Below are 26,978 nucleotides of genomic sequence, written 5' to 3' on the forward strand. Positions count from 1 at the left end.
CGCCAGGGCTCCCTGTCCATCACCAACTCCTGGAGCTTATTCAAACTCATGTCCGTTGAGTTGGTGATGCCGTCCAACCACCTCATCCTCTGTTGTCCCCTTCTCCTCCTGCCTTCCATCTTTCCCAGCATTGGTGTCTTTTCAAATGAGTCAGTTCTTCGCATCAGGTGGCTAAAGTATTGGAGCTTCAGCTTCAACATCAGTCCTTCCAATGAATATTCTTGGATCATTTTAAATTTATGAGTACTTTTTTATGGTCTAGAACATGTTCTTCCTTGATAAATTTCTTTGTGTGTACTTGAAAAGAATGTGTAATCTGTTGTTGTATGTGATATTTTATAAAATGGTCAGTCAGGTCAATTGAGTGTTAGTGTTTTATCAGTTTTCTTCAGGGAATTTTAAAATTTCTTGCTGTATTGTAAATTAGTCTGTTATTCCCTTCAGTTGTATCAGTTTTTGCTTTATTCATAATTATCTACAATTGTTATATCCTCATGGTGACCCTTTTATCATCAAGAAATGACCCTCTTTATTGCAGCACTGTTCTTTTCTTTTTAAAATACACTTTGCTATTAGTATAACTACTCTAGTTTGAATTTAATGAATGTTAGTATGGTATATCTAATTCCATTCTTATAATCCATTTTATATTTTTATGCTTAACATGGGTTTCCTCCAGGCAGCATATCTTGCTTTTATATCCAATCTGACACTCTCGGGCTTTTAATTAGAATGTTTATATCATTTACATTTAATTTAGTTAATGATATGATTGGGTTTAAATCTATCATCTTGCTATATATTTTCAATTTTCCCCACCTGTTCTTTATACCCCTTTCCAGTTTTCTCTGTTCTTTTGGATTGAGTATCTTTATGAAGCCGTTCATCTCTGTGGTTGGCTGACTATCCATAATTACTGTATTAATTACATATACAAATCAATATCTGTATTAATTTGTTGTCATTTAAAGGTTTATACTGTGTTTTCTAAGTTGCTTTAGTTGTGTCCAGTTCTTTGCACCCCTACGGGCTGTAGCCTGCCAGACTCCCATTTGTGAAATTCTCCAGGCAAGAATACTGGAGTGGGTTGCCATGTTTCCTCCAGGGGATCTTCTGACCCAGGGATTGAACCCGCATCTCTTATGTCTCCTGCATTGGCAGGTGGGTTCTTTACCACTATAAGCTCAGGTGGTTTATAGTATCCACATTTAACTTCCTTCCTTCTAGTGATGTGTACTACTTCACCCATAATATGAGAACATTATAAGAGATTCCATTTCTCCTCTCTTGGTCTTCTTGTTATCATCATACATTTACTTCTATATATTATATACCCTGTGGTCTACTTTTATTATTTTTGCTTTAAGCTGTCAGTGACCTCCTAAACAAATTCAAATAATGAAAAGTCTTTTATACTTATTCACCTGAGTTACCATTTCCAATGTTCATGATTTCTTGATGTAGATCCGGATTTCCATTTCCCATTTTTGTCTTTCTGCCTGAAGACTTCCTTTAAAATATTTTCTAGTGAAGCAATGCTGGAGATACATTTTTTCATCTTTTGTATATCTGAAGCAAAGGCTTTATTTTGTCTTTTTTAATTTTTGAAATGTATTTTTGCTGAGTATAAAAGTCTAGCTTGTCAGGGTTTTTCTTTCAGTACTTTAAAGATATTGCACCATTGTCTTCTTCCATGCATCATGTCCAGAACATCTGTCATTTTAATCCTCATTTCTCTATATTTTGCTTTTGCACAGGATGGTTTTAAGATTTTCTCTTTATCACTGGATTTAATGATCTAGGCTTAAAGTGCCTTGGTGTAATTTTCATCATGTTTCTCATGCTTGAGGACCATGAACTTCTTAGACCCTTGAATTTATAGTATTTATCAAATTTTGAAAGTGTTTAACTGTATTTCCTCAAATATGGTTTCTTCAAATTTTCTGCTCTCCCTCCTAAATCTGGGGACTCCAGTTACACTGGTAATAAGTCTACTAAAGTTCTCCCATTCCTCTATTTATTCTTTTTTTTTTCTGTGTGTTTTGTTTTAGATTATTTATAAAGAATTCTCTTTAAACATACTTGTCTTTTCCTCTGCAGTGTCTGATCTGCTGTTAAATCCATCCTTAAAAACATTTTTTTAATATTTATTTATTTAGGCTGTGCCAGGTCTTAGTTGTGGCATGCAGGATCTTTTTTAGTTGCAACGTGTGGGATCTTTAGTTGCAGCATGCAGTCTTGGCTGCAGCATGTGGGATCTAAAATAGTTCCCTGACCAGGGATTGAACCCAAGTCCCCTGCATTAGAAGTGTGGAGTTTTAGCCACTGAACCACCAGGGATGTCCCATCCTGTGCACTTCTTATCTCAGTCATTGTAATTTTCTTCCTTTGAGGCCATACTTGTATTTTTTTTTACGTGTTGTTTATCGTGTTTGATCATTTCTCTAGATTCTTGAACTTAGAGAATATAGCTATAATAACTTTTAAATATCCCTATCAATTCTATCTTCTCCATCAATTCCAAGTTGATTTTCTCATTCTCATGGGTCATGGTTTTCTGCTGTTCATGCCTAGTGTAGCTGGCACAATCATGACTTCAATGACCAATGCCATTTTATAATCCCCTAGCCTGATGAGACGATATCACCCTCATGATTACATTACATTATATATCGAAAGAGATCAAATTTAAGTCCCAAATCACTTGAACCGATCAAGAAATAAATTGTCTTTTGTGGGCCTGACCTATTGAACCCTTACAAGGAAAGTAGACAGAGACAAAGGAAGTCAGAGGATTGTGTTTCTGGTGGCGTTGAAGTTGCAATCTCCATGAATTCTACAGCTGCAAGGAAACAAACTTTTCCAATTATCAAATGAACATGAAAGACGACCCTGGGCCCCACATGAGACCAGGACAACACCTTGATTACTAATTTGCAAGATCAGATCAGTCGCTCAGTCATGTCCAACTCTGCAACCCCATGAATCGCAGCATGCCAAGCCTCCCTGTCCATCACCAACTCCCAGGGTTCACTGAGACTCATGTCCATCGAGTCGGTGATGCCATCCAGCCATCTCATCCTCTGTCGTCCCCTTCTCCTCCTGCCCCCAATCCCTCCCAGCATCAGAGTCTTTTCCAATGAGTCAACTCTTCACATCAGGTGGCCAAAGTACTGGAGTTTCAGCTTTAGCATCATTCCTTCCAAAGAACACCCAGGGCTGATCTCCTTCAGAATGGACTGGTTGGATCTCCTTGCAGTCCAAGGGACTCTCAAGAGTCTTCTCCAACACCACAGTTCAAAAGCATCAATTCTTCGGCACTCAGCCTTCTTCACAGTCCAACTCTCACATCCATACATGACCACAGGAAAAACCATAGCCTTGACTAGACGAACCTTTGTTGGCAAAGTAATAAAGTTATGAGCAAAGAACTCAATTGAGTCCTTCCTGGACTTCTGACCTATATACTGTGAGGTGATAAATGGCTGTTATCTTAAGCCAGAAAATTTGCAGTCATTTACAGCGCAGCAGTAGAAAATTAATACATCTGATAATATTTTATTGTATTCCAGATATTGTTAATTTTAACTTGTTTAATCTGTATTCCTATGGATAGTCTTGATCTTTGTCCTTATACACAGTTTGGCTATTTGAAAACAGCTTGATCATTTCAAGGACTGCTTTTAAGTTTTCTTAGGTGGACCCAGAGCAGTGTTTAGTCCAGGAGTAGTTTTTACCTGACTTCTGAAGCAGATGGCTCCACTCTCCCAGCTCAGAGTTCTCAACTCAGGGAGCAGCTGGGTTCTTTCCAGCTTCCCTTTCACTGCACCATTACTGAAGACACTTTGACAGTCAGCTGGGGTAATTGTAGGGCTTATTTCATTTGGTTCCTGTTTCTTGGAGATGGGAACTGCCTTTTATTTCTTGATACCCAACATGTTATATATTTTTTGTAGCTTTTCACTTGTTTCAAGATAATAATAATATTTTAGTGACTGCTCCAGGATTACAATATACATCCTTCATTTCTCATAGCCCACTTGCATTTAATCTTGTACCACTCAAAATACAGAAACCATGGAGCCATTTGTTCCATGTGGCCACCATAATATACAGCTATTATACATAATATTTCTCCATTTGTTATAAATTATGCAACAAACTATTCTATTTTTTTTCTTTAAATAGGTGATTCATATAAACCAGTTAATGGGAAAAAAGAAAAAAAGTATTCTTTTGCATTTGCAACTTTCTTTGTGACTATTTACCCTCAGGCTAAGAAATTTCCTTTAGCATGTTGAAGTCTGCTGGTGATGATACTTTTAGTTCATCTAAAAGTACCTTTATTTTGCTTTCATTCTTGAAAGGATATTTTCTCTGGTTATAGAACCTGAGCTGATTTTTTTTCTTTCAATACTTTAGAGATATTGCTCTTCTCTCCCTTCCTGCATGGTTTCTGATGAAAACTCCACTAGTAAATTATTTTTCCCGTGTGAAGAATGTATTATTGTTTTTCTCTTGATGCTTTGAAGATTTGCTATCCTGTCTTTGGTTTTCAATAGTTTGACCATGACATGCCTTGGTATGGGATTGTCTATGTTTATTCTACTTGATGTCCTCTAAGCATGTTTTATCTATACATTTCTGTCTTTTTTCAAATTTAGGGTCATTTTTTTGTCATTTTTGGGCTTCTCTTATGGCTCAGCTGGTAAAGAATCCACCTGCAATGTGGGAGATCTGGGTTTGATCCCTGGTTTGGGAAGATCCCTTGGAGAAGGGAAAGGCTACCCTCTCCAGTATTCTGGCCTGGAGAATTCCATGGAAAGTCTATGGAGTTGCAAAGAGTCGGACACAACTGAGCGACTTTCACTTCACTTCACTTCAGTCATCTTTATTTAACTTTTTTTCTCGTTTCTGGGATTCCTATTATACATATGTTGGAATCTTTATTTGTATAAAAGGTTCTGTTCTTTTTTTCACAATCTTTTTTCTCTCATCTCATTGGAAAATTGCCATTGTTCTTTGAGTTATTTTGTCATCTTCATCCGGTTGTTAAGATCACTTAGTAAATTTTTTATTCAAATATTGTGTTTTTCAAAGAATACTGATTTTTTTATTTAAATACTGTCCATTTGGTTTTGGGGTTTTATTTTTATTTCACTTTTGATGTTTTCCCTTTTTTTTCATTTACTGAGCTCATATTTTATCTCATTGAAAATCATAATAGCTGTTTAAAAGTCTTTGTTCACTCTAACATCTAGTTCCTCTCAAGTTCTGATTCAGTTGCTTTCCTTTTCTCTTGACGATATGTTCCATTTTCTCATTATTTTTTGTTGGGAAATTTTGGATTTATCCTGGGCTTTGTGAATGGTCGTGTACATTCTTGATTTTGTTGGCTTTCTCTAAAAAGTGATTTTCTTTTGCTTATGCAACTCTGTTTCTTAAACAGTAACTCCAGTCTCAGTTTGGATCATCTGTCATTAGCTGAGATGCCTTGAATCTGTTTCATACGTGTGTGGTTTAGGAATTAGAGAAACTAGCAGGCAGAATTTGGAAAAGTTCTACCTCTTTCTCTTTGAGGAATCTCCAACTCTCTCCATCTGTGGATTCCCCTGACCATAGATTTTCTTCCTGACACATTCACTACCATGTGCTGGCTATGCACCCAGGCACGAAGCCACAGGTACAAGGAATTTAATTCTTTCTGCTCTCCTCTTCCAAGTGTTTCTTTCTCACCAGTTTCTGTCTACTTCTCTCTCCAGTGCTTTTAGGTCATTACTTTTTGCTTTATGTCCAGGTTTTATAGTCGTTTACTGCTGGGAGTTTTCCAGGAAAGCCTTATAACTTCATCACCTGAATCAGAAATCTCTCTCAGTTATTTTATTTATTTATTTATTTTGGCTGTGCTGAGTCTTCACTGCTGCTGGACCCCTGCACCACCAGGGAATTCCTCTCAGTTATCTTTTAAATTCAAGCATCTTGTCATTTGAAAGCAAAACACTTTGTCCAGGGCCTCATAGAAATTTGTTCAACTAGTTCACAGGATGAAAAGTATCTGCTGAGACTACTTTCTGCAGCTATTGTTCGTCTTCAAATCACTTAACAAAATCTCACCAGTTTATCTTGAAAGTACTTCTAAATTTTACCTACTGACTCAAAAACTCTGCTGAAAACTCTTTCTCTGGGAATTCAATGAATTTCTAGGTATAGCAGAATATGTGGTCTTTGTCCAGACTGTCCTACAATTTCAATTATTCTCAAGTTAGTCAGTCTTTGTATATCAAAGTTAGCCATTTTGTAGCATCATGCAAAGCTTCCTTTCATTCTATCTCTAAGAGTGTTTGATAACAATACTTCCTTGAAAAGAAGGAAGTGTGTTGTGACAATGTGAGGAAATTTTAACTAAGATACAAAAGCTCTCATTTTTTCAGTTCAGTCGCTCAGTCATGTCCAACTCTGTGCCCCCTTGGACTGCAGCATGCCTGGCTTCCCTGTCCATCACCAACTCCCAGAGCTTGATCAAACTCATGTCCATAGAGTCGGTGATGCCATCCAACCATCTCATCCTCTGTCATCCCCTTCTTTTCCTGACTTCAATCTTTCCCAGCATCAGGGTCTTTTCCGATGAGTTAGCTCTTTGCATCAGGTGGCCAAAGTATTGGAGCTTCATCATCAGTCCTTTCAATGAATATTCAGGAATGATTTCCTTTAGGATTGACTGATTTGATCTCCTTGCTGTCCAAGAGAGTTTCAAGAGTCTTCTCCAACACCACAGTTCAAAAGCATCAATTCTTTGACTCTCAGCTTTCTTTATGGTCCAACTCCCACATCCATACATTACTACTAGGGGGAAAAAAAAAAAAAGTTCTCATAAAACCAGCCATTGACAAGGCACCATCAGTTTGGAAATCAACACTGTTCGTCCAAGATAAATCTTTTATTTATAGATATGAAGGCCAAACATTAATTATGTCTTGACCCTTGCTTTTTGTGGGCAGTTCTTTGTGTTCTTGAACTTCACAGTTATTTGCAAATCTTACTAATTTTGCAGCATCACATTTGTTGGTGAAATCTGCTGACTCAATCTAGATAAAGAGGCTATGTAGTCTTTCAGTTTGTTTCACAAACCCTCTTCAAGATCATGTAACATGTCATCAATACAGTCAGTCCTCTCTATCTGTGGATCCCAAATCGATGGATTAAACCAACCACGAATCAAAAACATTTGGAAAAAATTCCAGACAGTTCCGATAAGTAAAACTTGAATTTGCCACATGCCAGCATCTATTCACATAGCATTAACATTGTATTTAGAACTAGTTAACATGGCATTTACTTTATATTAGATATTATAAGTAATCTAGAGATGATTTAAAGTATATGGAAGGATGTGCCTACATTGCATGCAAATATTATACCATTTTATATAAGGGACTTGAGCATTTGTGGATTTTTATATCCATGGGAAGGTTCTGGAACCCATCCCCCATGGATACCAAGGGATGACTATACTTCAACTTATCACACTGTTCGAGAATGTGAACGTTTCAGTTTCTTATACTGCATCTTGTCCTAGCATTTTTCTTACTAAAATTGTACCTGATCACATTATTAGCATCTCACCTACTATGTGACTTCCTGTTTGAGGCAATAAGTTCTGCTACTAAATAATTCATTTTCTGGTTCTTTTTGTTTTGTTTTTTTACTGAATGTTACCTGCTTTTAGCAAGATGTTCAATGTTAATTTTGACATTCTAGTAGCCGTTTAATCTGCACCTTTGCTTCTCAAATGGCTGTGACTTGTATTTAAGTGTTTGTTTTTTTTTTCAATTTTGTTGGTACCATTGCTATACTTGTAAGTTGTTTGACATAGCAGGGGTTGGCAAACTACAGTCCCTGGGCCAAATTCCTCCAGAGGCTGGGGTTTGTATGGATATCCGATCTAAGACTGGCTTTTACATTTTTATAGACTTGTAAACAAATGAATAGAATCCCAGGTGGCTCAGTGGTAAAGTATCTGCCTGCCAATGCAGGAGACATGGAATTGATCCCTGGGTCAGGAAGATCCCCTGGAAGAGGAAATGGCAACACACTCCAGTATTCTTGCTAGAAAAATCCCATGGACAGAGAGCCTGGTGGACTACAGTCTGCGGGGTGGCAAAGAGTCAGACACAACTGAGCGACTGATTACACAAACAAACAAAACATAGAAGGGGTGACAGAAACTGTATGTGGCCTGCAAAGCCTAAAGTATTTACTATCTCTGGTTGACATTTGTCTTGAACCACAGTTCCATATCCTCTACTGACCAACGACCAGCCTTTTAAGACAGCTGGCAGGGTTAGGAATATTGCCTATGTCAATGGAACAGAGATTTTCTGTCTCAGAACAAATGAAAAGTGTCACAGAAGTGAAAAGGGAATAAAGCCCACAGATGGCAGAGTGGTCAGGCTTAGCCTACTTCTCATTAATGTTTCAAATCCCATTTGGATAAGCAGAGAGCTTTGTATAACCTTTGTGTGGTACTTCTGTGCAGTAAGAATCAAAAACTCTATGATATCCAGGCTAAAATCCCTTGACATCTGACATCACAAAAGGTAGTGTTTGGTCAAAAGGCTTGGTTTCTTTAAATATTGTGCCCCTCTGGCATCCAGTTCTGGCTTTCCCTGCCAAACTACCTAATTTTGCAAATTCCAACTCAGGCTCAATACATCCATGCCTCAGAGTGGCCATCTTGAGGGAAGGAAATGTCATTCTGGAATCTTTGTGGTTGAATAGATAAAGCACCCGAATGGATGCTTGAAGACCCAGGGAGAGAACAGAAGTGTAGTTATAGGAGGAAAAATTATATTAAAAAAATTATATAATTAAAGAATTATAAATGAGAACTCTAGGAAAAGATGAAGGCTAAGAGTAGGCATAATTGAAGAGTATATAATCATGAAGATTAGAGATGATAATCTGGGCTTAGTCACCAACTCCTGAAATGTTAGTAGACATCTCTGAAAGCTCTGAGACTGATAAAAATTTACTAATTTAAATAAACTTTTGGGTTCACATCCTACATGGCCCAGTTAAAGTAGGAGTCTAGAGAAATATCAGAACTATAAAATAAAGAAGCTATGAATAGAGAGGTAGGAGGTCACCATATTCTTGCCAAATAGGCAGAGTGGGAAGGCAGGATAATATTGAGAAGAAAGACAGGAATATACTGCCCTGTGGTAACCAACCTCCAGGGTGGCCTTCAGTGGTCCTTGCCTCTATTTACACCCCAGCAGTCTCCTTCCACCCTGAATCAGAGCTGGATTGTGTGACCAATTAATGAAGACAACTATATACAACTTCTGAGGATCGGTCATAAAAGTCATTGTGGCATTTGCCTTGTTCTCAGGGCTCACTGTTTCTGGGGAAGTTAGCTGTCATGCCATGAGGACGCTCATGAAGCTCTGTGAAGAGGATCTCAAGGGAGTAATGGAAGCCTCCCACCAACAGCTAGCTCCACGTGACTTGCTAGCCATGTGGTTGCTGCTGCTGCTAAGTCACCTCAGTCGTGTCCGACTCTGTGTGACCCCATAGACAGCAGCCCACCAGGCTCCCCCATCCCTGGGACTCTCCAGGCAAGAACACTGGAGTGGGTTGCCATTTCCTTCTCCAAGCCATGTGGTTGGGCTACCTTTAAAGCAACTTTCCATCACTAGTCAAGCTTTCAAATGATTGCAGGTCCCAGTCAATATCTGAATAAAACTCATCAAAATAGGAAACAAAGCAAAATACTGAGCCCCAAACAACCCCAGCCAAGCCTACTGAAACTATAATAAAATAAATGTCTGTTATTGTTTTAAGCCACTAAGTTTTAGAGCAATTTATTATACAGCAAAAGATAACTAATACACTGCCCTGTGAGGAGCAAGACTGGGCAGCAAGTGGAAACTCTTGTCAATTGAGTAAATAGTTGATACAACTAGGAAATAGCAAAGGTTTCAAGGATTGAAGATGGTAAGGGTAAATTTTGAGATTCAAAGTTAGGAAATCCAGTTGATATTTGGGTTATGTGACTCAAGGTGCATGGGAGAGGAACTGACTGCCAAGAGTTGGTTCTTTCAGCTTAAGATGCCTTTAATGTTCATTCTAGGTGGTTAAGTCCAGGAGAATAAGAAGGAAAGGAAGGATTCAGGACAGTAAGCCTGCCTAAGTAGAATAGATGTTCTTGTTGACCTACTTAGATGCCATTTACTGAGCCAGGGCACAATTCCCTCAGCTATTGCATCCCTCTTTAGAGAACTGCTGTGGTACCCCCTACCCAAAAATGACTGAGAGGTTACACGCTTCCTCAGGGTGACCTGCAGTCATTAACTGCGAGATACAACCTCCTCCCCAGGCTCAGTGCTCGACAATTCCATGATGCTGCCCTTACTTCACATCTCCCCATAGGATCAGACTGAGGCTGGGCTTTAGCTGAAACCACACCTTACTCAGCCTCCTCCTCAGGGCTGTTCTGCTGCCCTCACCTCATACAGAATTCACCAGAGATCACTCCCTGGTGAACTTCCTGGTAAATCGCCTGTGCAAGAATCCCTTCTGCAGGCTCTGCTCTGAGGAAACCCAACCTAACAACCAGGCTCAAAGAATGTGCATCTACCTATAGCATCTATTGTTTGGCACTTTCCAGAAGCCATAATAGCCTCAGGTAGAGTGCAAGGGTAAGAACCCCACCACAAACTGATTTATACCATGAATATTAAATATTAGAGTCTCTTACCCCTGAGAGAAAAATTTAGGAGGATTAAGAGGATTTGGGGGCAAGTCCCTAACAATTAGAAAGAGGGGAAGTGCAGTGATGATTATCTCCTAACTGCAAAATTAATTTCTGAAGGACTGGCACAGACCATTTTCAAACCAAATGTAAGTCTGTTTGGATTACTGGGATAGTTTGGCTCTATGGGAGAGTTTATGGCTTTAGTGTAATGTCTCAGTCCTACTCGTTTTTTTGTTTTTTTTTTTAGAGTGTTTTTTTTCCTTTTAGAGTGTTTTTATGGGCATGTATGTGTGCACTCAGTCGTGTCCGACTCTTTGCAACCCCATGAGCTGTAGCCTGCCAGGCTCCTCTGTCCATGGAATTTTCCAGGCAAGAACACTGGAGTGGGTTACCATGTCCTATTCCAAGTGTTAAGGCATACTGTACAATAAAATAAATACTGACACCTATGTTTGATGCTTCTATCATAAAAGAAAATACAAACAGAGCTATATAATGTCATCTGCCATGGGATCCAGAGTTCCCAGGAAGCTTTAAAGATCAAAATGAACCTAATAAATTAAAATTCAACTATATCTCAATTAAAAAACAGAAACTAACACACCATTGTAAATCAACAATTCTTCAGTTGAAAAAATTTGCACATTGGGAGGATGTCTATTCCTGGAGAATAATATATTGAATCCAAAATCACAGCTTTTCCTACTCTGCCCAAGCCAATAACCAAGGGAAAATAATTGATAGAAGAAAGATTTTTTTAACTCTGTTGGAAAGAGCTTCAGGGCATAGTCCTCTATTAATTTTTAACTTTGATAGCCTCCTATTTGAATGACATGCCATCGTTGTTTTATAATTTTTCTCATCATTTTTTTACCCAGGTGAAAATTCCTCCCATCTTTGGGCTCAAAGTATAGTAAATGTAGAAAATTGACTCAAACCCTTAGATACACTCACTCATAGCTTTTTCTACCACCTCTTGCTACCAACTGGGCTGTCACTAGAGAAACTGGCCCTAGGGGAAAAAGAGAGGGTCCCACCAGTTTGCACACACACATACACACATCATCAAAACAAAGCCTGCTGGACTTCCACTCCCATCATGTATCCATTCATCAGGTCTAACTTCAGCTACACAGAAATGCTAGAGAAACACAGAATCAGTCACAGTTGCCTATCTCGGATTAAACACCTCCCTAGGAATGGCTCCAATCCTTACCACTTATTACTAACTTTTTATGTTTTCCATTTGGTAAGAACACTGAAGTCAATAATTTTGAGTCTGTAATTGCCATCAACTCTCTGTGAGCCAGAGCCCTTCTCTCTGTGCATCAGTTTCTTCAGCTTCAGGAAAGAGAGATTAATTTTGATCACTATTTCTGCATCAAGAAACAAGGGTTAAGGGGGCCCATCCAAGGTGGCGGCATAGGAAGACCCTGGATTCACCTCCCACAGACACACCAAATCTATATCTACATATAGAACAGTCCCTGAGAGGGTGGAATGATTTGGGAGAATGGCATTGAAACATGTATAATATCATATATGAAATGAATTGCCAGTCCAGGTTCGATGCAGGATACAGGATGCTTGGGGCTGGTGCACTGGGATGACCCAGAGGGATGGTACGGGGAGGGAGGTGGGAGGAGGGTTCAGGTTGGGGAACACGTGTACACCCGTGGTGGATTCATGTTGATGTATGGCAAAACCAATACAATATTGTAAAGTAATTAGCCTCCAATTAAAATAAATATATTAAAAAAATAAATAAATAAATAAAGGAGAACTGAGGACTGACTGAATAGCTTCCGCACAATTGACAATAGAAGTACCACACAAAGATGGGTAGGATAGACAGAGGCATGGAGTCTAGGGGAATCCCACCCTCAACAAGGTGCCCTGCAGTAGGGATGGATATCACTGAGGGGCCCATGCACAAACTTACCCACCCTGAAAGCAAAAACAAAATAACAGTTTAAAGAGCACCTAGACTACACAAGAAGGAAGTATGTCTGCCAGCAGGTCAGGGAACTGCCAGAACACTCTCCAGGAATGATGTGTATGTATGTGTGTATGTCTGTGTAATATACATAAATATATATATATATATATATAATCTAATAAGAAGGCAAACAGAACAAAAACAAACCCATAGATACAGAGAACAAACCGGTTAAGGTGGGGAGACGGGAGGGTGAGGAGGTTTGGATGAAATAAGCAATGATTAAGAGGTATAAACTTCCATCATGGGGATATAGTGCATAGCATGGGGATTATGGTTAGTAATATTTTAATAACTTTGTACTGTGATAGATGGAAACTAGACTTATCTTGGTGATTATTTCATAATGTATAAAAATATCAAATCACTTGTTGCATACCTAAAACTAATATAATATTGTAAGTCAGTTAAAGTAAGAAACTGGTTGAGAGGAGATGACTTTCATACAAAAAAAGATTATATGATTACATAAATCAGAGGCCACCACAAGCTACAGCCCCTACTTGAAGAATTCCTAGTATATTGAGCATAATAAAGGCTTTCATCAATAAATAAGTATGTTTGAAATTGTTGAAACAAAGGACTGTTGACCATGAGGACTTTTTGGGTGGAATACATACTGAAAATTCCATGTAGCCAGTCTTTGACAGAACTACTCCTTTTCAGCTTCATGGGTCTGTGATTATAGCTGGCCTGGTCAAACGCCAGGATGTTCCTGTAAAGTTATTTTTTTTACGTGGGATGAGTGTTTAAACCTGTAGACTTTGAGTACAGCAGACTACTTTCCCACAGTGTGGGTGAACCTCATCCGATCAGCTGAAGGCCATAAAAGAAAGGCTGAAGCTTCCAGAAGGGATTTATCCTCAAGACTGCCCATTGAAACCCTCTCTGAATTTCAGCTTGAGTGGCCTTTCCCTGAATACTCTGTACTTAAAATCGTATCAGCTTCTACCTGAATTTCCAGACTGCCAGCTTGCCCTGTGGATTTCAGACTTGCCAGCTCCCACAACTATGTGAGCTAATTCCTTAAAATCAACCATTTAACCCCAATCTGAGTCTCCCTCTCTCTCTCCATGTTTGTATATGTGTACATATATGTGTATGTGAATATAAATGTGTGTGTGTGTATATATATGTGTGTATATATATTTCTGTGTATATATATTCCTGTTGGACCTGTCTCTCTGAAGAGCCCTAATATGCTGGCATCGTGTTTTAATTGAACCAAAGACATTATAGAGTTGTAAAAATTTCCATTTTCTGGTTTTTGTTTTCTTGCATAATTCGAATCCTCTTGAGAGTTGTGTGTATATGTGTGTGTGTGAAAGAGATAATTCTCTTCTGGAGGAAACCAGGAACAATATGATGGTGCAGAAAGGGTTCCTTATTACAAGATAAAGACAATGTAATTAAAAGATCAGGAAAGGGGAGAGATCCCTTGGTCACTCAGGGCCTTGACTATGCCACCAGCAGAAGTGTTACAGTTGTGCCCTGCTTCCTGAAGTGATTTGTGTTGGTCCTTTCAAGTTCTGAAAGCTGTGTTTTTCTAACTTAATGGCCAGTGTACTCAAGAACTTGAATCTGAATTGTCTCCTGACAAGCCTTTTAGCAGACCAGGTCTGTTTGAAGGGGTGGATGCCATTGTTAACCCAAGTTCCTGGCACAGCTTCTGCTTCAAGTTGGCCCTCACTGAATGCCTTCCATGCTAATGAACAATTTATAAAAGCTATTTAATGGTGATCTTGGCTTCATAGACTGTGTAGTTACTTTGGAATCCCTGGAGAACTCTTATTCTGGCATAGATATTCCATCCCAATAGTCCCTTGACAGAAGCAGTTGCTACAAATAGGATAGACTCCTTTATAATTCCTAAATGAGCAAGGTTTTATCCTTTCAAAGACCCATTTTTCTATGTCTATGAAATACTAACAGTAAGAATTTCTACCCTTTAAAATTATTATGAATGTTGAATGTAATAATGAATTTAAAGTCCTTAGCACAACTTGACACAACGCCAGTGCTCAAGAGCTATTATGAACAGAATAAACAAGTTTCTCAGATTTTCACTACAGATTTTAACTGAATATAGTTGTGTCTGGGAATGCATTGTTGGCCCTAAATATAAAGCAAATCACTATAATAACAAGCAGCCATGTATGAATCTCAGATCAAAAACTCAAGTGAGCACAAAATATACCTTCATTTTTTTTTTTTTTGATCATTCCATTTAATTTCTCTTTCTGGCTTAAATTCTGTAGAGTGGTAGAAATTTTCTCTTACCAATTTAGAGTATCCCTTTCCCAAGGTTTGTCTTAAGTGGGGCCTGCAACGAAGCTAAGGCGTTGGGTGGACTGGTGGAGGTGGTGGCATCTTGCCCGCCGGTCCTGTCTCCAGCACATCCACAGAGACAGCTGCAGTTATGGTTGTGGGAATGATCTCCACAGGTTGGGGTTGAGATGCCCCATCCTTTCCTCACAGGCCCTTTTTATCTAGCTGTTTTCTAATCTTCTTCCTGACATGAGTAGGAGTTTGGCATCTTTCTGTACTTGCCTTGCCTCTTGGGGCATGCAAATATCAGCAAGGATATCTATGGCTTCCTTTCTGCCCAGACACATGATTTCCACATTTTTCCTGGGATCATGTCATCTCTCAAGGGCTCTGCCTGGTAAATAAATTTTCATCTATTTCTGAATCCCTTGGGGTAGGGTGGAGCATTCCTATTTAGCTTTGATAAATTTCCTAAGAAATACTTAGTATCACCTCCTTTGGGGCTCAGTTTTTACATGTGCAAGACTCTTAGCTTTTGTCAGAACACTGCTGAGGTTTTGCTTGAAAAGGAGAAGGGGAAATACTTAGATTAAAAAACATATAAGTCAAAAATCCCAAACAACATTTTTTCCTGCCTCATAAGAAGTCAATGATAGTCTAATGTAATTCAACATTTATAAAAGAAAAATTATTTCAGGTAAATATTTTGTTTAGAAACATGATCCGAAGAGGTAAGTTTTTGAAAGAGTATAAACTCTACCTGGCAGAGGGGATAAAATGCTATATGTAGGGAACTGGAGGTAGATCTCAAAGCCTTACCCAATAGAAAGCCAGGCTGGTGGATGCTGCCACACACCCTCAGTATTTGTTAGATTCTGGTTGAAAGTAACCTGAAATATTGATAGCTTATTCCAAAGAAGAGTAAGATGTCTCCTAGAAAGCAGGGGCAGAAACAGCTGCAGCCAGGAACAGGAATGCTGTCAGTAGCTCTCCATCTTATCTCTGTTTTTCTTTTTGACCTCTCTTCAGACCATCTACATCTTTCTTTCATCCCTATAACACCAAAAGTAACCCGAAGAATTTTCCATGTTACTGGTAGGTTCAGTGATCTGGAAAGAGGCTGATGTGAGTCTCATATCAAAATCCAAATTTCTTGGGGAAAAACTCTGTTGGCCCAACCTGCATCTAGTGTACACCTCTGAAACAATTATTTGTGGCCAGGGTCTAAACTATATTTGAAGGCCTTCCCTGGCTGTCCAGTGGTTAAGACTTTACCTTCCAGTACAGGGGTATGGGCTCAATCCTTGGTTTGGAAGCTAAGATCCCACTTGCCTTGTGGCCAAAAAATGAAAACATGAAGCAGAAGCAACATTGTAACAAATTCAATAAAGACTTTCAAAATGGTTCAAAAAAAAAAAAAAAAAACAACCCTGCACTTGAACCAACATGGCCACTCTGAAATCAACCTTGTGGATAAAAAGGAAGACAGGATAGTTTCTAGAAGGAAGAAGGAATAGAAAAGGAAGTGAGTGAGTCCTGAGCGCACAAAATAATGGAACCTAGTCAATAACCCAGTGGTAAAATTCTTCTCTAAGTCAAATCTTCCCTCAGATCCACTCAAGAACTTTCTTCCATCACTGGTGAGGACAAATGTGGGGAGCAATGAAAAGCAGAAAGCTCTCTTCATGAGAAAGTTTAGGAGATCTGAATCATTGTTTGGTAATGAACTTTTTAAAGAACAATGTTCTTTCCCATAGTAGAGGAGAGAGGAAAAGAAGAGACAGATCCCACCAACTTGAGTAAGGGACAGGCTAAAGTTTTTATCTCTTGATATCTTCCCAGAAAAACTTTTTGCCACGGTGACTTTGAAGATTAATGGTATTTGAGGAAGGGATGGAAAATAACTTGGAGAGGTCCTGCCCCAGTACAGTAATATTTGCTTTATTGTGGCTTCATGAAAAGACTGTAACATTGTGAGCTATGCTCTCTTGGGACAGGGATGAAAAATGCAATGGTAATGGGTCACTGACAGCTCAGGGCTAATTCCTGAGTCAGAAGATGGGAGATCAAAGCAAAAAGTTATAGAAGGGAAAACAGGGCTACATGCCTCCCCTCACAAACACTCACAAAGCAATGGTACTAATAACCCCATTCTTAGGAAAATGGAAATGACTTGCGATTTCATTGTTCATGCTTATGCAAAAGATTGAAAAAGAATAGAAAAGAAACTTAATAATGCCAGTTGCCTGTGGGGGAATTGGATGGCCAGGCTACCATGGGGAGAAGGAGACTACACTGCATACTCTTATATTTTTACCCATATGATAGCTAATAAAAAATAAAATGCATTAAAACGTTTTAAATGGTAAAATCATTAATAAGTAGCTGGAAACAAGAGTAAAGGGGGAACAAGTTTCTGGCCAGACTTAATGTATAAGTTTTAAAATGGGAAGTTTTATAACAAAAAAGATTATTTTCCTACAAGGGAAAAGAATCTGAGAAAGAATATATATATACATTACTGAATCACCGAGCTGTACACCTGAAGCTAGTAGTTGATATTGTAAATCAACTATACTTCAATTTTTAAAAAGTTATTTTGAAATGCATAAATTGAAGATGGTGCAAATTAGTTTGTAGTTCAAAGTATCTCTCCAGAAACACTTTGGAGAGGCATGTCGTCAGTTCTATGTCAAGGGAAATGAAGTGCATCTGTATCCAGCAAAGTCTTTCAAGAACCCTGCAAGTTTCAGTCAGTGTTCTTTTACTTCTGCGATAAGATCAGTATGTCCAGAGAGGGTCCATATCTTCCCCATGAGGGGGAGGGCCTGGAATAGATAAAGTAAGAATCAGAGAAGCAAGTGACCCACAAAGACAATAGCACAGATCAGATCAGATCAGTCACTCAGTTGTGTCCGACTCTCTGCGACCCCATGGATCGCAGCACGCCAGGCCTCCCTGTCCATTACCAACTCCCGGAGTTCACTGAGACTCACATCCATCGAGTCAGTGATGCCATCCAGCCATCTCATCCTCTGTCGTCCCCTTCTCCTCCTGCCCCCAATCCCTCCCAGCATCAGGGTCTTTTCCAATGAGTCAACTCTTCGCATGAGGTGGCCAAAGTACTGGAGTTTCAGCTTTAGCATCATTCCTTCCAAAGAACACCCAGGGCTGATCTCCTTCAGAATGGACTGGTTGGATCTCCTTGCAGTCCAAGGGACTCTCAAGAGTCTTCTCCAACACCATAGTTCAAAAGCATCAAGCAAGAAGGAAACCTATGTTGTTGAAACATCTGAAACTACTGAGGGACTGCTTGGTATTGTAACAGCTTAGCAATAGCTGATTAATAATACCCAAGACTTCTTTTCTTGTGTGTTGACAATTCACTAATTGAATTCTCTAGGTCTGGACAAGTGTACTGTTGACATCTGAGAGTCCTACAGAACAGTTTTGACCTGGAATATTTCAGGGCAAGTGTTGCCAATCACCTATGCCACAAAACAACACGACTTCTGCCAAACATGTGATTTTGTGCAAGCTGGTCTCCTGGTTGGGGCTGCAGAAAAGGTGAGTTGCACATTTTACCTCCTGACAATCGAATGAGTTGGCTTGTCGGATGGAGTTATTTAAGCCAGCCCATTTTGCTTTGTAGAGTTGCTGTCAACTGTCCTTTGGATGCTAGTTTTCTGAGTTTAGTTGTTTCTAGATCACCTTTGTGTCTATAGTGATAAAGCTATGCCTTTATATGGAGGGAAAGAAAACATAGATCCTGTCTTTCTCTTTGTAATAAAGACCATGTGAAAAGGAAAATGTCATCTCCAGCACCTCCCTTGAGCACCTGCACTCTGCCTGCCTCCTGTGTGGTCAGAACTGATGCCCAGTGAAGGCAGTCATTAGCTGTGTGATGGCCAAGACAGGACTCTTGACGGAGGCCCATCTCCCAACATGGAGAATCATCTTTGACCACCCATGCCACAGACCCAGAAACATACACTACAGAATCAGAGATTTACAGACAGCTTTCTATGTGCCAAACACTATACTATATGCCAGAGCACATATGAACAAAACACATGGAAATAAAATGTAAGTTTCTCCCTGGGAAGGTCATACTCTGTCAGGACACATAGCAAATACCCATATTTGGATACAGTGATACTAAAGCCTATTTATCCATGTTATTTGCTTGTTTAAGATATTTATTTAAAAACAAGAACCCCAGAAATAACCCAAACTGTGTCATTCTCTTACCAGGAAAGAGATCTGTTCCTTAATACTACCAGTTTCAAAATGAAACACGTTGTATTAGCTTAGTTCATTCTTTGGGGATTTTTTATGATTCCCCCCTCCCCCCCACAAAAAAAAAAAAAAACCTCTGGCTTGTTTTCATTTCAGAAGCACAAGCTCTGCTGTTCATGTTTCATTTTCTCCTGAATTTTCAACCTACAATGTCAATCCTGTAATCATTTTATTTCCTTTTCATATGTGGCCCTTTCTGGTGACCTTTCATATCATGTGAGCTTTCTTCTTAAAAAACATATTTATTTATTTATTTGGCTGCATCAGCTTTTAGTTGCAGCAGGCATGATCTTCAGTCTTTGTTGCAGCATGCAAGATCTTTCGTTGTGACATGTGGGATTTTTCGCTCCAACATGTAAGCTCTTAGTTGTGGCATCCAGTTCCCTGACTAGGGATCAGACCTGGGCCCCTGTGTTGGGACCGTGGAATCTTAGCCACTGGACCACCAGGGAAGACCTTCAAATGAGCTTTCTATAGCCTTTTTTTTTTTTTCCCATGGATAATCAAAGAAGGCAAGATTCATTTCCTTAATTTATTAGAGTTCTTCGAAGGTGGCAGGGAATGCTCCCTGTCTTAAAATTTGTAAGATATTCTCAAGTTGAAAAACCCATGTCACTCAAGATGTGGAAAACTGAGATCAGTGGATACAGTTATAGAGAGGTAGATCTCTGCACAACATAAAAACAAATGTCTGATCTGCCTGTCTACCTCGAAAACTATGGAGTTCCTCCTTGCTCTATGAGTTCACACAGAGACTGGATGATCACATCTCAGGAACATGAAAAGGAAGTGTTGAGACTCAGAGGGTGGCCAGAGCAGGAACATTATGTCCTTTGTGGGGCCCAGTACAAAATGAAAATATAGGACTCTCTGTCCAGAAATAATTAAGAACATCAAGATTGCAACAGTAGAGTGTTAAACTAGGTCTGAGGCTCTTCTGAGCACAGGGTCACATGTGACTGCTCAGGTAACACCTCAAGAAGCTGGTCCTGGGTCCGAGAATTGACGATGAACTCAAGGAGGCCTTGGAGTCCTTACAAAGCTGGAAGTATCAAAGTTTCACAAAATCAGCTGTCCTCAATCACAGAATTTAGAAGAAGATAGAGAAACCAAGGGGTCCAAGAGTTTTAAACCTAGACTTAGAAGCTGTATCCTTTATATTATATGGAAAATGTTTGTGTCTGTGCATTTTCTGTGAGAGGGTCCAGAGATTATGAAAGGATTCTGGCAACCTCCCCACAAAAATCAAGAATCTCTAATCCAATTCCCTCATTTTGTCCATGAAAAAAATTGATATTTACAGGAGGAAAAATAACTTACAAATTTGGAAGGCTAATTCCTTTGGAATATTTTACTTTTTTAAATATTTGTATTTATTTATTTGGCTGTGCTTGGTCCTAGTTGTGGAACTTGGTTTCTTCAATCTTTGTTGAGCTGTGTAGGGTCTTTTTTTAGTTGCAGCATGTGGGATATAGTTTTCCGACCAAGGATTGAACACTGGCCCCCTGCATTGGAGCATGGAGTCTTAGCCACTGTACCACCAGGGACATCCCCCTTTGGAATATTTTAAACTTTGAATCTAAAGGGGACTCTCTTCATCACTGTGACTTAGTTAATCAATTTAGTTGCAATTGCCTCATCAGTAAATTTATGTTTGCCATGGCTTTTTCCATTTTATGCTTCTGTTCTCATCTTGATCAATAATCTGATTCATATTTTATGGGACATTGGCTTACACACTGTAACTTTAATTTTATGGTCTTAACTTCCAAAATACTTATTTGACTTCTAAAAAAGCACTGAAGATATATTTTTGGATACAGTATACTAACGCATATATATGGAATTTAGAAAGATGGTAACAATAACCCGGTGTACGAGACAGCAAAAGAGACACTGATGTATAGAACAGTCTTATGGACTCTGTCGGAGAGGGAGAGGGTGGGAAGATTTGGGAGAATGACATTGAAACATGTAAAATATCATGTAAGAAACGAGTTGCCAGTCCAGGTTCGATGCACGATACTGGATGCTTGGGGCTAGTGCACTGGGACGACCCAGAGGGATGGTATGGGGAGGGAGGAGGGAGGAGGGTTTAGGATGGGGAACACATGTATACCTGTGGTGGATTCATTTTGATATTTGGCAAAACTAATACAATTATGTAAAGTTTAAAAATAAAATAAAATTTAAAAAAAAATATAAAAAAATAAAAAATAAAAAAATAAAGTTGGTTCCAGTTGTGGGATTAATAGAGTTAAAACTTCAGTCATTGGAATTTCAAACTAAGATAAGAAGCTAGCACCATTTGTCACCCTCTCTTATTACTCAAGCATGACTGCTAATATAAGAAAATAGACAATTTTCATCAGAAATACTAGCATATGTATAAACAACAATAGATTTATGACGTAAATGTCATTTTCACATTTCCTTTTCCAAGTTTCTGTGTACATTGCCCTTAAAGCTCAACATGGTGAAACTTGGGTAATTACATTTTCCACTCATTGTCCTCTTCTGTCTCTTCTCTCTAGCATTTTCCTGTCTTGGGCCACCGAATTATTTCCAGTTCACAGTGTTCTCCTTAGAGTCCCTCAGCCTATTCAGGTCTTTGGTTCTATAGTACATCTTTGTAATATGGTCTTCTGAAAAATGTGTCATTTAATCTTTACAAATATCCCACATAGTATGGCCAAAGTTATTTTCAAAGATGGCCATACCAGTGTATCCCAACCGTGTGTTCTTTCTACAGTGTGATGTTGACATTTCTCCATCTGTGTTTGCTCCTCTTGAATCTGGGTGGGCCTTGGACTGTGGTAGATGTCTCTGCATGACTACTGAGGCTAAGTCATAAAAAAGGCTAGAACTTCTCCCAGAGTTTTCTCCCTTGGAAGCCTTCTACTGACATGGAAGAACTTTGCCATCCTGAAGCTACCATGCAGAAATCGCAGGAAGAGAGGGAGGAAGGAGGAAGAGAGAATTACCAAGAGAAGGAGGGAGAAAGAATTAGAAAGAGAAAGTAACCCCAACTTTTCTAGTCCCATCTGAGTCTTCCCAGCCAGGCACCTAACATATAAGTGGACAAGCCTTTAAATGATTCCAACCTTTAGTGTTCAAACCACCACAGTTGATATCAAATAGAGAAACAATAACCTATCCCTTCTAATCCTTGCCCAGACTGTGGCAAAATAAATGTTTTTTTCTTTTAAACTGTGAAATTTTCTCATTTTAAAGCACAGTTTGGGGGTCATTTGTTACACAGCCATAGTAACTAGCCAGGAGATAATGCTACTTGTAAGAATCATTTGGGTGTAGGTGACCAAAAAGTCAATTTATACTTGTTTAAGCTTAACAACAAATGATGAACTTATGTAACTGAAAGGTCTGGGACTATTGTTGATATGCTTCTAACAAGAGCCATATATGATGTCCCTAAGACCCAGCCCCTCTTCATCTCTCCACTCTATTGTCTCCATGCTCCCCACACTTTCAGGCTGTGACTGTGTAATAAGGGTTGAGCAGTTCCAAATATTTACACTGTCAGATTCAGTTAAGCAGCAGCAAAGACAGCTCTGCTTTAACAGTCCAAACAGAGATCATAAGCTTAATTCCAGTGGCTATATTTGACTTGTCCCCATCCCCAAACCATGGAATGTGCTGATTAACCATGCTACAGGCACATATATGGAAAATCAGAAATTCATTCAAATACACCAAAAGTACAGGAATTGAGAAGGCTATTTCTCCCAAAGAAATCTCTGGATACTGGTCTCAAAAAATAAAGTCAATAAATACTAGCTAGCTAAGAAACTATTACCCAGTTATTATTCTGGAACTACGTATGAGAAAAGGGATTTCAGCAGTGTTCCTCAGCTATAACCCTCCAGTCAGATGAACAACTTTGTCATTTGTTGCCCCACATGAGCTGAGTCCAGATTTGAACACAGGTCTGCCTGATATAAAAGTCTTTTTGCCCCACACCATGATGAAATAGCATTTCTACAATCCTATCTTTTCTTCTGATTTCTTAAACTTCACAAGCTTGAGTAAGAAAAATGAGAAAGAAAATCTTGCTGTTGAGAATAAGAATATTTTGTGATGTGAGAGGTAGTTTTCAATTATATTCTGTTTACCTTTTTCCTTAAGCTTCCTCCAGCTTTCTAGTGTAACGTCAAGCAGTACTTCACATTGGCTTGAGATTCAATGCAAAGAAATGTCTCCAGAACTTGTTTTTAAAGAATTTAAGAACTTGTTTTCAAATAATTAATGTTTTTTAAAATTTATTCATTTTTTCTTATTTTAATAGTTTTATTAAGACAGAATTCATATGTGATACAGTTCACCCAATTCATTGGTTTGTTATATAAACAAAACTATGCAACCATCACTGCAATCAACTTCAGAACATTTTTATCACCATAAAAAGAAAGCTGGCACCAACTAGCAGCTACTTACCATTCCCTTCCCTTACCTCACTTGTCCACAACTTTCCTTATTTTGGATACTTCACATAAGTGTAATCATACAATAATGCAGTCCTTCTGACTGGCTTTGTTCATTTAGCATAATGTCTTTTTGTTGTAGCATGTATTTTTATTTTTTTGCCAAGTAGTATTTTATTGCCAAGTAATATTCTGCTATATGGATATACCACATTTTATGTATCAGCTTATCAGTTGATGAATACTTGAGCTCTTTTCACTTTTGCAATGCTTCTATGAACATCCATGTACAAGTTTTTGTGTGAACATATGTTTTCATTTTTCTTAGATGTATATCTAAGATTAGACTTCCTGAATCATAAGATCCTCAAGTTAACCATTTGAGGATCTGCTAGACTGTTTTCCAAAGTGATTGCATCATTTTCCCATCAGCAGGGTATGAGGGTTCCAGTTTCTACCCATCCTTGCTAACACTTGTTACTGTCTGACACTTTATAGCTATCCTAGTTGGCTTGAAGTACTATCTCCCTGTGGTTTTTATTTGCATTTCCCTGGTGGCTAATGATGTCAAGCATCTTTTCATGTGCCTATCTTCATTTGTCTATGTCTTTTGTCTATCTTCCTTTGAAAAGTATCTGTTTATTCTTTGTCTATTTTTAATTGGATTATTTGCCTTTTATTATTAACTTGTAAGAGTTCTTTATGTATTCTAGATACAAGTCCTTTATCAGATGTTTGATCTACAAATATTTTCTCCCATTCTGTGAATTGCCTTTTTACTTTCTTGATGGTGTCCTTTGAAATACAAAAGTTTGACTCTTTGATGAACTCCAATATACTATTTTTTCTTTTGTATTTTTTCTTGTGCTTTTGCTCTCATATAAGAAAGCATTGCCTAATCCAGATCCACAAAGATGTGTGCCTGTGTTTTCTTCTAAGAATTTCATAGTTCTAGGCTCTCACATTTAAGTGTTTAAAATAGCGTCCTGGACCCAGTTCCAACATGTGTATCAGATGGCAGGGCATGATCCCTAGTACCAGCAAACAATTCTCAGACTCCAGCAGGGTCCCCAAGAATTCAACTCAATTCTGGCAGTTTACCCAGAGATAGCATCAGATTCCATAGGCTGAGGGTTCAATCTGGTAAGACTGCCACACTGACCTACTTCAGATGCCAGTTATAAGCCTGGGTTATTACTTGTATTGCTGACTGGCTGACTGTAGAAGTTCCCAACCTTTTACTCCTCCTCATCCTTAAGTTTGATTAATTTGCTCAAGGGACTCACAGAACTCTGAGAAACATTATAACTTAGTAGATCATTGCTTTATTATTAAAATACGTAACTCATGAACAGCTAGGAAGAAACAAAGTTTTCATAAGTTAACAGGAGCCAAGCCTCCAACCCTGGGGGAAGAAGAGACAGGAAAAGGGGACTGGGCTTAAAATCAATACTTTCTTTAATTTAGATCATATTTAAATTGCTCTCATTTAGAAAATGAGAAGCAGAAATGGGCTACCCAGGCTTCTTTTTTAAGAGCTTCTTTAGTTTTTATTTTTATACAATGTTTAAAGGTTACATTCCTTTTACATTTATTACACAATATTGGCTGCATTCCCCATGTTGTACAATTCATCCTTGTGGTCTCTCTCGTGCCCAATAGTTTGTATGTCCCGCCTCCTGACCCCTATGTAGCTCCCCTGCTCTTTCCACTGGTAACTGCTAGTTTGTTCTCTGTGAGTCTGCTTCTTTTATGTTTTGTTCACTAGTATTGTATTTTTTTAGAGTGTACGTGTAAGTGGTATCATACAGTATTTGTCCTTCTCTGTCGGACTTATCTCAGTTCAGCGCCCTCCAGGTCCATCCATGTTGCTGGAAATGGCAGAATTTCATTCTGCTTTATGGCTGAGTAGTATTCACTGTGTATATGTACCACATGTTCTTTATCCATCTGTTGATGGACTCTTAGGTTGCTTCCATATCTTGGCAAGTGTAAGTGATGCTGCTGTGAACATTGGGGTGCACGTAATCTTCTTAAATCAGTTTTGAGGTTCTTTCAGATATATACCTAGGAGTGGAATTGCTAGGTCATATGGTAGTTGGGCTACATAGTCCTGCTAACCAAAAGGGCAGAAGCAATGAAAGGACCATAAGAGTGGAGCAAAAAGTGAGAAAAAGATAAATGAACATGTATCAGAAAAAAATTGGTGACATGCAAAATAAGAATGATACAGACAGAGAAGAGAGAGTAGCTTGTTCTAGGGAGTCAGGATATGAGAATTTACACAAGAGACTGCTTATTTAAAATTGAATTACAGACACAGAATCAGGCAAGAACCCTTGGGGAATGGCTCTAATTTTATTTTTGAGGAAGTGAATAAGGATTTGAGAAGAATCAAAAAAAAGGAAGAATTAAGTAGCAAATTTAAGGAACTTTTTTTAAGAGAAAAGAGAAATCGAAATAAAAGAATAGCATAAAATGTACAGAATCAGAGGCCCATTCAGTTTGCTGCTGCTGCTGCTAAGTCGCTTCAGCGTGTCCGACTCTGTGCGACCCCATAGACGGCAGCCCACCAGGCTCCCCCGTCCCTGGGATTCTCCAGGCAAGAACACTGGAGTGGGCTGCCATTTCCTTCTCCAGTGCATGAAAGTGAAAAGTGAAAGCGAAGTCATTCAGTCGTGTCCGACTCTTCGCGACCCCATGGAGCCTACCAGGCTCCCCCATCCATGGGATTTGCCAGGCAAGAGTACTGGAGTGGGGTGCCATTACCTTCTCCCATGAGGGCTTCCCAGGTGGCGCTAGTGGTAAAGAATCTGCCTGCCAATGCAGGAGACGTAAGAGATAACTTGGATCCTTGGGTTGGTAAGGTCCCCTGGAGGAGGGCATGGCAACCCAACTCCAGTATTCTTGTCTAGAGAATCCCATGGACCGAGGAGCCTGGCAGGTTGTTACAGTTTATAGGGTCACAGAGAGTCGGATGCAACTGAAGCGACTTAGCTTGCACACATTTCCAAGTACATGAAGCCAGCCTATATTTGGCGAAGACTGAACAAATTAAGATTTATAAACATCAGAATTGTGCCTAGCAGGGAGAATTAAGAGTTTAATAAGGCAAGTAAACAGTTGATTAGCCTCCAGTGCTCTTATATAGAATTTTAAGAATCTACTGGGTAAACCACTTTTTAAGGAGATGCTGTAGGAGACTTTTGTTAAT

At 39.0% G+C, this 26,978-nt stretch overlaps 1 protein-coding gene across 3 annotated transcripts in view; it reads left to right on the forward strand.

Moving 5' to 3' along the window:
• Positions 1-26,978, forward strand: part of NAMPT (nicotinamide phosphoribosyltransferase) — a 376,625-nt gene that overhangs the window by 258,369 nt on the left and 91,278 nt on the right. For all 3 annotated transcript variants that reach the window (XM_086396905.1, XM_086396904.1, XM_086396903.1), the window contains one exon: positions 18,427-18,590. The gene's annotated coding sequence lies outside the window, so the exon portion shown is untranslated. The remainder of the gene's footprint in view (positions 1-18,426; positions 18,591-26,978) is intronic.

The sequence above is a fragment of the Bos grunniens genome, chromosome 4 (assembly GCF_055505025.1).
Source record: "Bos grunniens cultivar Pamir isolate PY7600 chromosome 4, Bosgru_T2T1.0, whole genome shotgun sequence".
In the NCBI taxonomy this organism is placed as follows: Eukaryota; Metazoa; Chordata; class Mammalia; order Artiodactyla; family Bovidae; genus Bos; species Bos grunniens.